The sequence below is a fragment of the Rhipicephalus microplus genome, chromosome 5 (genome assembly GCF_043290135.1).
Source record: "Rhipicephalus microplus isolate Deutch F79 chromosome 5, USDA_Rmic, whole genome shotgun sequence".
NCBI lineage: Eukaryota > Metazoa > Arthropoda > Arachnida > Ixodida > Ixodidae > Rhipicephalus > Rhipicephalus microplus.
In genome coordinates this window covers 129,179,978-129,192,684 of record NC_134704.1, presented here as the reverse complement: position 1 = coordinate 129,192,684, position 12,707 = coordinate 129,179,978, and positions in this window count along the sequence as shown.

Here is a 12,707-nt window from a genome sequence, read left to right as displayed (position 1 = left end):
ATAAGAGCGCAACCATCCACTCGCATGATCTCACAAACAGTAAGAAGTGACGTTGATGTTCAAACTCTATTAACGCTTTGCACGCCAGAAACGCTGGTTTATTGCGCCTCTAAACAAAAGCCACTAGTACGCCGTCGTGGTCTAGTGGCTGAGGTACTCGGCTGCTGACCCGCAGGTTGCGGGATCGAATCTCGGCTGCGCCGGCTGCATTTCCAATGGAGGCGGAAATGTTGTAGTCCCGTGTGCTCAGATGTGAGTACACGTTAAACAACCCCAGGTGGTCGAAATTTCCGGATCCCTCCACTACGGCGTCTCTTATAATCATATGGTGGTTTTGGGACGTTAAACCCCACATATCAATCAATTTAGTAAAAAGCCACTTGGTTGTATGCATGTGCTGCGATCGATGGTATTGTAAAGCACGTGACAACGTTTCAAGCATGCTTGGAAGCTGTTCACATCATCATAGCTGTTATAATTTCAAATGAATTATTTGTTTTCATCACATATAGTATCACAGGTAAAAAAGAACAAAACAAAAGAGGCTGATAGGCTGCTTTACTAATCACTGTCAGCCTCCCCACATAATGGCTGGTGTGTGTGCACCGCAATGAAAACCAGGTATATTAAGGAAATGAAAACATGCGACCAGTGCAAAATAAATTTTAAACCCAACAGCCTACAAGAAAAACATGTTGATGAAAACACATTTGATGAAAAGTGCTTCTTCAATTCTACTCACACACGTGCGTATGGGTGGGTGCCCATGAAGGGGGGGGGGCACTTTTTATTAAGTTAAGAATGTCTCCCACATACAATGATATGATAAAGGGGTAGGCATTTCGACGAGCCTTCGCCCCCGGCCGAAGGAGAACCCGGCGCGTTTATGCTTCTACTGAAATGCCCCAAGTACAACTATTCCTTTTCTGTCTCCTCTTTAGCAGGGTTACTGAGCGTGCAAAACAGGAAACCCCGCCTTTGACTGCACGGCTTGTGGACACGGCACCCAATAAATTTCGTCATTTTTGTACCTGTAGCTCAGTGTGTAAAGACGACAAAGTAGATATTGTCATGGAGTCATGACGCTGACAAAGGTAGAGACGACTTGTCCAAACGAAACGTGTTTATTTAATTGGCCGAACTTGTGGCCATGTGAAAAATTTAGAAAAGTCAGACAGGATGTGGATTATGCTCCTGAGTAGATGGGGAAAGGAAATAGGAGGCGGGAAGTTTACGGGTCTGGCGGTGACGCCATAATATCAGGTGAAACTTGTCCAGGCATTGGTGGGGTGGAGGGTATAGCTGGCGTTCCGTGCGGTATGCTTCTGTTGTCTCGCAGAAGGAATGTATGCGCTTCCTGGAAGAGCGCGGCTTGGAGTTCGCCGCTGCCCGGTTGATGAGATCTCGGGCATGGTTATTGGCGGCTTCGTTGCCGGAATTTCCAGAGTGAGTAGGCACCCAGCTCAGCTCCACATGGCAGGCCGGATGTTTTGGGGGTGAGCTGAATATGCCGAAAGTGGTCTCATGGGCTCGGCCTCGCGCAAAATTTAGAATTGCGTTTTTTTTTTTTGTCGGAAAGGACGTACCGGGCATCAGTGCAAGTGAAGGCAAATGCGATAGCCGCTTCTTCCGAGGATTTCAGGTAGGATGCAGGAGTTAGGTGGAAATTTGCGATAGGCTGGAGTGTGCGATCAACGACTGCAACTGCCACGTCATCACCCGTGCAAGCTGCATGCACCCATACGGCCTCCTCCTCGGAACCATAGTATTTGTAGAGAGCTTTCGCACAGGCCTCGCAGAGGGCTGAATGGTACGCAACGTGGATGTTTTGGGGGAGAGGCTTTAGGATGAGCTGTGTGTGTATGTGTGGAGGTACTGGTAGGACTTAGGGGTCGGCTGCTGGTATGTGAATGTTGAGGATCTCAAGTATGTGACGTCCAGTAAAAGTCTTAGCTAGACGAGTGTATTGGGCTTGTCTTTGGGCCTCTATCAGTTCGTGTGTAGTGATATGAAGCCCAAGTTGAAAAAGTTAAGTGGTTTGGGTGTGAGGAGGAAGATGTAAAGCCACCTCGTAAGCCTTTCGAAGCATGGCATCTAGGGTGGCTATTTCTTCTTGTTGAAATCAGAGATATGGGACTGTATAAAGGAAGTGGCTCAGTATGAAGGCATGAATGAGTCGACGCAGATCGTGTTCTTTCATGCCACAATGTTTGCCAGAAACTCGGCGGATGAGGTGCAAAAGCATCTCCATCACCTGCTTCAGTTCCCGGATGGTGAAAGTGTTACGACCGTTGTTTTGTATGTGAAGACCCAAGATCCGGATTGTGTCGACCTCCGGGATAGCACGGCTGGTGGGAGTAATGGTGATAGGGGTAGTGGGAAGAGTACGTGGTGAAGGGCGTATGAGAAGAAGCTCAGATTTTTCCGGGGAACAGGAGATACCAATGCTTTGTGCGTGTTGCTGTGTGATGTTGCTGTGTGATGCGTGTTGCTGTGTGATCTCTACCGTGGGTAGTGCACAGAGTGTTGTCGTTGGCATAGAGGGTGTGGTGAAGGTGAGGGGTATTGTCAAGATCATGGTCAAAGGGAATAAGGGTGGCATTGAATAGAAAAGGGGAAAGGACTGAACCTTGCTGAGTGTTTACTCAACCGCGGGTGTATGAAGGGGACGCATGGGGGCCCATATGAACCTCGGTCATCCATCCCGAGAAGAAGGATTGTATGTATGCGTACATGCGAACGCCCACTATGAGGGGGAGTGAGCCGCCATGATCGCTCGGTGTTCTACGCGATCAAAGGCCTTGGTCGTGCGTCAGTTGAAGCACAGCCTCTTGGGTGGAGAGACACGGGCGGAAGCCCACCATAGTGTGCTGGTATAGATTGTGGTCGTGCATGTGCTGAGTCAGTGTGTTTAGTGCAACGTGTTCGAGAAGCTTCCCGAGACACGATGTGAGGTAAACAGGTCAAAGGTTTGATATGGTGAAGGGTTGGTTAGGTTTAGGGACAAAGATAATTTTGGCAATGTGCAGGATTGTGGCAGAGTGCCTTCTTTCCAGCATTTATTTAGGTATTCTGTAATCTGGGCAATTGATTGATCATCCAGGTTACGAAGCATAGAGTTGCTCCTCGTCTCCTCGTCTGTTGGTTCTTGATGCGGAGGTGGGTGAGTTGTCGGGCTTCGTCGGCGCGTTGAAGGTACTCGCTCACATCGAGGTTTTCTTCGTTGGTGACGTTGGGCAACACGGTGTCAGGCGTCGTTGCCGGGGTCCTTTCGTAGACCAGTTTGTGCGGCGTCATTTGCGTCGTTTTTTGAACGGTGGTGTTGTATGCGAAGGTCACGTACGGAAGGATGGCATCCCACGTCTTGTGTTCGTCGACTTACATGGCCAGCATGTCGACGATGGTCTTATTAAGATTTTCGTTTCGGTGAGGCCATTGGTCTGTGGATGATAGGTGGTGGTCCGGCGGTGACTTGTTTGGCAGTACCTCATGTACGCCTGAGTAAGGTCGGCCGTAGCGGCCGTACCTCTGCCAGTAATGAGGACATGCGGGCACCATGACGCAGAACAATGGTTTCAATGAAGAACTTTTCTACCTCAGCGGCAATGCCTTTGGTCAGGGCCCTTGTCTCGGCATAGTGCCTGACGTAGTTGGTAGCCACGACGATCCATTCGTTCCCTGAAAGTACAGTCAGTGGCCGCTGGATTTCCCATTCTCCGCACGGCGTTTGTGTGAAGGGCTGAAGAAAGTTGCTTGTTTTTGTTCAGCACCGGAACGTCATCCGATGTCGTTTTTTTCTGTGGTGCAGCAGGCAAAAATGCTTGTTCAGATTCCTCTTCATCTATGAGAAGTTCACTCTGTTGAGTCTCAGGTCGTCGCCCTGCAGCTCGGGCGTATGAACGGTTGAACTCATCTTGCTCATGGCTGAAACAAATGGCAGCATATCCACGGAGTGCATGATGGAGAGTGGGGCGAAGCATTTGTCGGTCCATTCGTTCTTGCTTCCTTCTGTCCATGCGTCCGTCTGTGTGACCGTCCATGCGTCCATCCACCCGTTCATGCGTGCGTCTGTTCGTGTGTTTGTCCCTGCGTCCGTTCATGTGTCCATCCATGCATATGTCTGTGTGTCTGTTCGTCCATCTATTCAACACTCCAAGCACACCATCTCGCATCTTTTCATCATATATTCCCCGTATAGAAGCACCGCCATCCAGCGGACATTCCAAGGACTAAACAAGAGGTGGCACACGCACACTTTCTTACGGCTTGCGCTTCGGGTCTACTTCCCACCTTTAACCACCTCGAGTTTATGTTCACTGTATTTATGTTCACTAGTTCACTGTATTCATGGCACTGCGGCCCAACGCTCGCTAAACGTTTCTAAAACCAAGGAGGTTACGCGCAGCGAGTATAACGTAAGAACCTTTTCTTGTCGTCAGATAGTGCTCAATGTACATGCCAAATGGCTGCTAATGGCAAATGAGAGACAGGAGAATTCGGCTTTTACTTTCTTATGGCTTGCGCTTCGTATCTACTTCCCACATTTATCCACCTCGAGTTCATTCATGGTATATACTAGTTCATTGTATTCACGGCACTGCGGGTCAACGTTCGCTAAACCGTTCTAAAACTAAGGAGGTTACACCCAGCGAGTATAACGTAGCAACTCTTTCTTGTCAGATAGTGCTCAATGTACATGCCAATGGCCGCTAATGGGAAACGCAGCGTGTGCGTTAACTAAAAGCCGAATGCTCCTGTCTCTCATTCCGCATTAGCAGCAAATGGCATGTACATTGAGGACTATTTTTCATTGTTCAACAACGCACAGAAAAAAATCTCTCACCGGCACCACCTTGGAGGTCAAAATGTTATACTTGTTACATATTACAATGGCTACGAGGGGCGAACGGGTGCCGTTATAGGGAGCTTCGCCCCTAAAGTGCCATTTGGTGCCTGCACCTTGGGACTTTGCAATCGCGTCGCATGTGTCCCGTGCTTCGGCACTTCAAGCACAATAGAAGTCTTCCTGGCACTAAGACCAGCGCCATACTGCTGCCAATACGCATTTGATGCGGCAGTTGTTCTACAGAAACGCCGCCTTGTAGTTTCATGCGTATTACACGAGTTTTCGATTCAACTTCTTCAAAATCTTCGACTCTCCATCGGTCATCGGTCACATCCTTAACGTCGCCAAATTCATAAAAGGAGCGTATTTTGTAATATCGACTGCTATCCAGTGCAATTTCATCTTAACCGCTTGCCGCGTCGTGTCAATGACGAGACATACCCGGTCTTTAACTTTCAGAACGCCTGCATGCGTCTGACAGCGCTTTCTTCGCTTGATCGGTCTTCATTTTCAATAACCGCACGCGACATCTGATATGCCTCGATTCCACTTACTTGCTGTATGACTCCTGAATCTTTTAGAGGTTTCCTGAAGTCATCGACGCGATATGGTCGGCGGCTGACGTCGCAGTTTAGAGCTACTGCTCGACGCATCACTTCACCTGATGCGGACGAAGGCAGAATAATTCTTTAGTCTTTTAGAACGAGGGGATACGCTATACTGTGGCCGGCGTCGGCCGCTGTTTCTGCTCGGCACGAGCTATCCATCCTGCGCCTGTACCTGCTGGAGTCCAGAAGCAGAATTACTGAGCTACAATGGTGCTTGGGAGTTGTTGTCAAACTTGTGCTGAGCAGGCTTGATGTCGGTAAAGAAACCACGTTAATACGACTTATAAAGCATTTTAAAACAGTGAAAGCACAACCTGTCTTCACGCAATGCGATTAGCGTAATGAGTGGGCCATCCAATAATCCAAAACATTAAAAAGCTTGTTCTTGTTCCCATATAAACTGTGGGGCATACCCTCTCCAGCCATAATTCCTACTTGTCGCCAGCCACTGCACGAACAATTGGCACAAAATTCCTTTCAATTGTTCAGAAGATACCACGCTTCCTTCGAAAAATTTACATAATGAATGCCGGCCTACAACCCAGATAATTTTATTAATAATGAACTAGTGGGTATTAAGCAAGTGTGCTTGCAGTAGTCACCAAAAGAGTGTTCCGAAAAGGCTCTGAAAGGCCGATCTTCTTGCTTTCGCTGTGACTGTGTTGCGCCTTACGCGCACGCCTAGCATTTTTTTTTTCTTTTTGTAGTCATTCATCTAAAAAGTCACAGCCTTGCCGCAGAGGCGAAGCAATGAACGCGATAGCAACAATTAACTTGAAATGTTGGGTGCAGAATGTCAAGCACGTGGAAACGTGCCCCACTTTTCTCACGCACAAATGACGAACAAGACGTTCTTATGGGTATAGACGAACACGAATAAAAGCGCCTCAGTTGTTACTTCGCTGTCTGAAAAGCGCGCCCTTTTTGCAAACAGACTGTTCTGCGAGTGCAGTGACCATAGTGCGCCCAGTAACTACAACGGAATCGTTCCAGTGAAAGCCCTAAGCGTACAATTGTCCCCACCGCAAGATAAGCGAGTCATCACGAGAGCATCATTACGCGTGGGAGATGAGAACGAGCGCCCCCACGCCTTGACAACCTGCCAACGCACGCTTATTGCGCCGTCTCGCTGGTAATGCAGAAAACACTATAGTAGTTCCCCCCACGATGCTCATCACCAGCGGTAAATGGTAAATATAAATTGCTTGCCTTTCGAACTTCGGGGGAGGTGCTCCTCAGTGGCTCAGTGGCCAACACCCCCACTCACGATTCACAGGTCTCACGTTCGATTCCGCGTGGTGGTGTCTTTTTGTGAAATACTTTTCTTCCTTGCGTTTACATATATATAGATACGTGTACATATACGGTGACTGACGATTGGTAATAGCTAGGGCTAAGAGTTAGCAAAGAGTACCTCAGTAACCTGCGACTCGATGAGCACATTTCCTTGATGAGTAGCTCAGTGGAAGAATTGCATCTCATGATTAGTGAACTAGACAGACAAAGGAGAAGAGTAAGTCTGAAAATTATTATGCACAAAACTAAAGTATTCTGCAAGAGTCTCAGGAGGAAACAGCTCTTTTCGATAGGTGGAGAGAGGCTGGAAATTGTAAAGGAATATGTCTACTTAGGTGTAGTCGTGACCGCAGAGCCGAACCATGACAGTGGAATAACGAGAAGAATAATGATAGGGTGGATCACATTAAGCAAGCATTCTCAAATCATGAATGCCAATCTGCCACTGTCCCCAAGAGGAAGGTATATAACAAATGCATCTTACTGGTACTTACTTACGGAGCATGCAAAAACCTGGAGGCTTACCAAGAGGGTTCAGACTGAATTGAGGACGACGCAGCGAGCGTTGGAAAGGAAAATGATAGGTGTAACATTAAGAGGCAAGAAAAGAACAAAGTGGATCAGGAAAAAAACTGGGGTTAAGGATATCTTATACTTCAAATCATTGAGAAGGAATGGACATGGCCCGGGCAAGTAGCACGTAGGCAGGATAACCACTGGTCAATGAGGGTAGCTGATTGGATTTTAACAGATGGTCAAAGCACGAATAAGAGACAGAAAGTTAGGTGGGCCGATGAGATTAAAAGGTTCGCAGGTATAAGGTGGAAACTGAAAGCAGAAAACCGGGTTCATTGACGAATCTTGGGTGATCAGGGCCTTTGCCCTGCCGTGGGCATAGTCAGGCTGATGATGCTGATTCTAATGCATCAGGGTGATGATTCTAACTACACGGTGGTTGTATTGTGATAACGTTCATATTTTGATGTGGCATTATAATTGAGGTGCACAGCAATAATAACTGACACGGTTTAATGTTATAAAATGATGATATGATGATAAAAGATGACTCCATCTCGCCTCCACCGCAAAAGCGGCCACCACGGCCAAGAATTGGAGCTTTTGTGTAATATTCATTGCTATTTGACTGATCATTTCGCATGACTATACTTAACCATTTAGGCTTTATAATATCCCAAACTAATGCTTTTCTTCATGTGCAGTGAAATCTACAAACTACAGTTAGAATGAATGAGAATTAAATTGAATTACCTGGACATGTTCGTGACGTGCCACTGTCAGGTTTCGTAAAAGTGCATTAGTGACAAGATTACTGTCATTTTCATGCTATATTGCATACTTGTGGTTCACTGTATATATGTAGATCGCTGCTACGACATTCGAGCTCAGGGCTACAGTACGTAAAGCTATCTGAATTGATTAATTTTAAATAACCATATTTGGTGCAATGCAATCCCCAAAGCATTTAATAGAAATATGAAGCTGTTTTCATATGAAGCTGTTTTCATATGAAAATATGAAGCTGTTTTCAAGATTATATGTACCAGTTTTGATAATCAAATTCCTGATGAATTTGTTCTGATCCTTGAAGCACACGTCTTCAAATACATCAAAAGCAGGTGGGTAGCCTCGTTAGTGTTGGTAAGCCATAAAACGTAATATTGCTATACACTGTCTACTTTCAGTCAACATACAGTGCATACCGTTTGTTTTCTAAAAAAAAAAGAATGCCAGGCCTGCGCAGTAGGCGCATCATAGTTGCAACGAAAGCTAGAAGAGCGGCCTTTCAGAGCCTTTTCAAAACACTCATTAGGTAACTACTGAAAGCGCACTTGCTTGGTACCCACTAGGGCATTAATAATAAACCTTTGAGTAGTAGGCCGGCGTTCGCTATGCTATTTTTCGTCATTCTTTTGAGAAGCGTGGTATCCGCTAAACACTTGCTAGGAAATTTGTGCCAATTGGCTTTGCAGTGGCTGACGGCGATGAGGAATTATATCTGAAGTGGGTATGCGCCACAGTTAATAGGAAAACAAGAACAAGCTTTTAAATACGAAGCATTTCTTAGCGAAATTCAGCGACATTGAGGGTGTCTATCTATCTATCCATCTATCTATCAATCTATTCGCCTATGACTTTTAGCTCTCCTGGCCGTTTTGATGATGATACCGATACCAAACTTGGTATGGCAAAACATGACTGCATGACTGTATACCACAGGTCATAACATGAAAATTATACTATGTATGTCATGAATGTCATGTTTACATTTCATGGTTTTGAAACTCTTGCGGTGGTTTCGTTCACATGACATGTTGCAAAACTGGTATGGTATGACATGATTACACCACGAACACAAGCGACAGACAATAACATGAAAAGCATGACATGCGTGTCATGTAACAACATGACTACAGGCCGCACTCATGATGCGCTGGCGGCCATTTCGCTAGCTTCCCCTATATCAAATTTTGTATTAAGGGGCTTCGATAAATGCCGAAAGTATGATACTAGTGCGAACGTGATAAACGTGAGATGCGTGTCATGTAACAACATGTCCACATGCTATGCTCATGATGTGCTCGTGGCCGTTTCACAAGCTTGACATGTACAAAAATCGGTATTACGCAACGTGAACAGGCGACATAGGTAAATGACACATCCAAACATGATGACCATGACATGCGTGTCATGTAAGAACATGACTACATGCCACACTTAAGATGCACTCGGAGCCGTTTCGTTAGCTTTGCATATTACAAATTTGGTGTTACGTGACGTCAATGAATGACGAAAGTATATGGCTTGTACAAACATGATAATCATGAGATGCGTGTCATGTGAGAATATTGTTACGCACAAGGAGGACCAGGACGTATACGGCTGAGGGGGGCCGTTTATTTTGGTCGCGAAGAGAAACGCCGGAGCAGCCAACAAGTTGATGATTGCAGTGTCGTCGTCCTCTTTCTTTCTCCAGCTTGGGGCAGCCAACGTGTTCACCCATCTTCGTTTTCTTCCAAGGCATGCGTAACATTCCTCCCCTCGCAGACGAAGCCCGCCGGGCGAGGTAACTGATTCACCTTGGTGTGTACAACTTCAGTCGAGCGACATGGACTGCTTGGGTTTTAGCGGCTCTTCTACCACTTCTCGTGAGGCGAGCTATTGTGTATGTGACTTCCGTGATTTTGTCGAGAACGACAAACGGTCCGTCGTATGTGGCCAAGAACTTTTGGCATAACCCGCGTCTTCGTACCGGAGTCCACAGCCACACTAAGTCGCCTGGGTGGTAAGTTACAGGCCGGTGGCGGACGTCATAGCGTACCTTCGATTTTTCCTGTGATGCCAAAGTGCGTAGACGAGCAATACGACGCGCTTCTTCTGCAAGGCAGAGGATTTCGGTGACAGAGAGGTTCTCGTGCGCCGAGAATGGCAAAACTGTGTCTAGTGTGTGCCGTGGCGGTCGTGCGTACATCAAGAAAAAGGGACTATAGCCTGTTGTCTCGTGCTTAGCGGTGTTGAAGCGTACGTTATAAATGGTAGCACGTCATCCCAGTTCTTGTGGTTGGATGCCACATACATAGAGAGCATGTTTACTATTGTTCGGTTGGTGCGCTCCGTGAGCCCATTTGTTTGCGGATGGTATGGCGATGAGTGACGAAGGCGGGACTCACTCAATCGAAGCAGCTCTTCTACTATGTCTGCCGCAAATTGTCGCCCACGATCACTGATGATCACCTGAGGTGGGCCATGTCGGAGGATAACGTGCTGCAGCAGGAACACGGAGACGTCGCTGGCAGTTGCGGTTGGTATGGCCGCCGTCTCGCAGTAGCACGTGAGGTAATCGACACATACAATTATCCAGCGATTGCCCTTAGCCGACTTTGGAAAAGGGCCTATGAGGTCAATACCCACCTGTTGGAAAGGTGTGCTTGGAGGTGGCAAGGGCTGTAGAAGACCAGCCGGAGGAGTAGACGGGCGTTTGTGGCGTTGACACTGTGTGCAGCTGGCCACATACACCTCAACTGACTGTCGCATTCCTGGCCAATAAAAGCGTTCCTTAGCCCGGTAAAGCGTCCGCGCAGAACCTAAATGTCCGGACGTAGGATCGTCGTGCATCACACCTAAAATCACTGTCCGAAGGGTTTCTGGCACTACCAGGAGGAAACGTGCGCCAGTGCTGGAAAAGTTCTTCTTATATAAGAGTCCGTTGCGTACACAGAAATGGCATGCCGTAGGAACTGTGCAAAGCGATGATAGCCTGGTGTCCTTTCGTTGTTCATTTTTGAAAGTACTGAGGTCGGGAAACTTTGGTGACACAGAAGCTACGAGGTGATCGAGGTCATCGGCGTCACACTCTGTAGTGCTCAGTGGCATGCGCAAAAGGCAATCTGCGTCGGCGTGTCGTCGACCACTTTTGTACGAGACTATGAAGTTATACTCTTGGAGCCGAAGTGCCCAGCGCGCTAGACGGCCGCAAGGATCCCGAAGGTTGACGAGCCAACACAATGAGTGGTGGTTGGTGATGACTGTAAAAGGGCGTCCGTATAAGTAAGACCGAAAGCGCTGAATCGCAAATACTACCGCGAGGCATTCTTGTTCTGTGACAGTGTAATTCTGCTCGGGCCTACTCAAGGAGCGACTTGCGTATGCAATCACGTGCTCGCGGTTACCATAGCGTTGAACTAGGACGGCACCAATTCCTATGCTGCTGGCATCTGTGTGCAGTTCGGTTGGAGCTGATGGGTTGAAGTGTTGAAGAACAGGCCGCGACGTCAGGAGGAACTTCAGTTGACGAAAAGAGGAGTCGCACTCCGGAGTCCACTCGAAGGGAGTATTCTTCCATAGCAAACATGTCAGCGGATACGCGACATCGGCAAATTTAGGTATAAAGCGGCGAAAATAGGAGCAAAGCCCCAAAAAACTGCGGAGCTCCTTCACAGAGCGCGGCACATTGAATGCTTCAACGGCTGCTGTCTTCTGGGGATCTGGACGGATGCCCTCCTGGTCGACTAGGTGCCCGAGAACAAGGGTTTGTCGGTCTCCGAAGAGGCATTTCTTTGAGTTAAGAACAAGGCCAGCGTTTCTTATGCAAGTCAGTACAGTATCCAGACGTGAATTGTGTTCGCTGAAGGTGCGGCCAAAGATGACGACGTCATCAAGATAGCACATGCAAATGCTCCACTTCAAGCCACGAAGAACAGTGTCCATAAATCGCTCGAACGTCGCCGGCGCGTTGCACAGTCCAAATGGCATCACGTTGAATTCAAAAAGGCCGTCAGGGGTTACAAAAGCTGTCTTCTCTTTATCTTCAGGATGCATGGGAATTTGCCAGTAGCTCGATCTTAAGTCTACAGAGGAAAAGTAAGAGGCCGAATGCAGACAGTCTATGGCATCATCAATACGTGGAAGTGGGTACACGTCTTTTTTCGTTACAGCATTCAATCGGCGATAATCGACGCAAAATCTCCAGGATCCGTCTTTCTTTTTAACGAGAATTACTGGAGCTGCCCATGGACTTACCGACTCTTGAATGATACCGTTTTCAATCATTTCGTTCACCTGCTCATTAATAATCCGCCGCTCGGATGGCGAAACACGGTATGGCTTTTGTCTAATCGGATTGGCCAAACCCGTGTTGATAGTGTTACATGTCCGAGAAGCAGGGATTAAGGGCGCTTTGTATTTCTGCGCAAATTCGAATGCAGGGACGTGCTTCGAAAGTACATTGACCAACGTTCGGCGTTCCCTTGTGCTCAGCGACTTATTCACCATTGACAGAAGAGCCGTTTCGAAACTGTGACTACGATGCTCTTCCGGCGCATCTCTAAGCTCGGTCACCAGTAAGGCCTCGTGTTGGCCACTCACGACGGCTAACTTTAGACCATCTGGTAACATCACGGGTTCTGTAGAGCAATTGACAGTCCATAAACCAGCGCGTC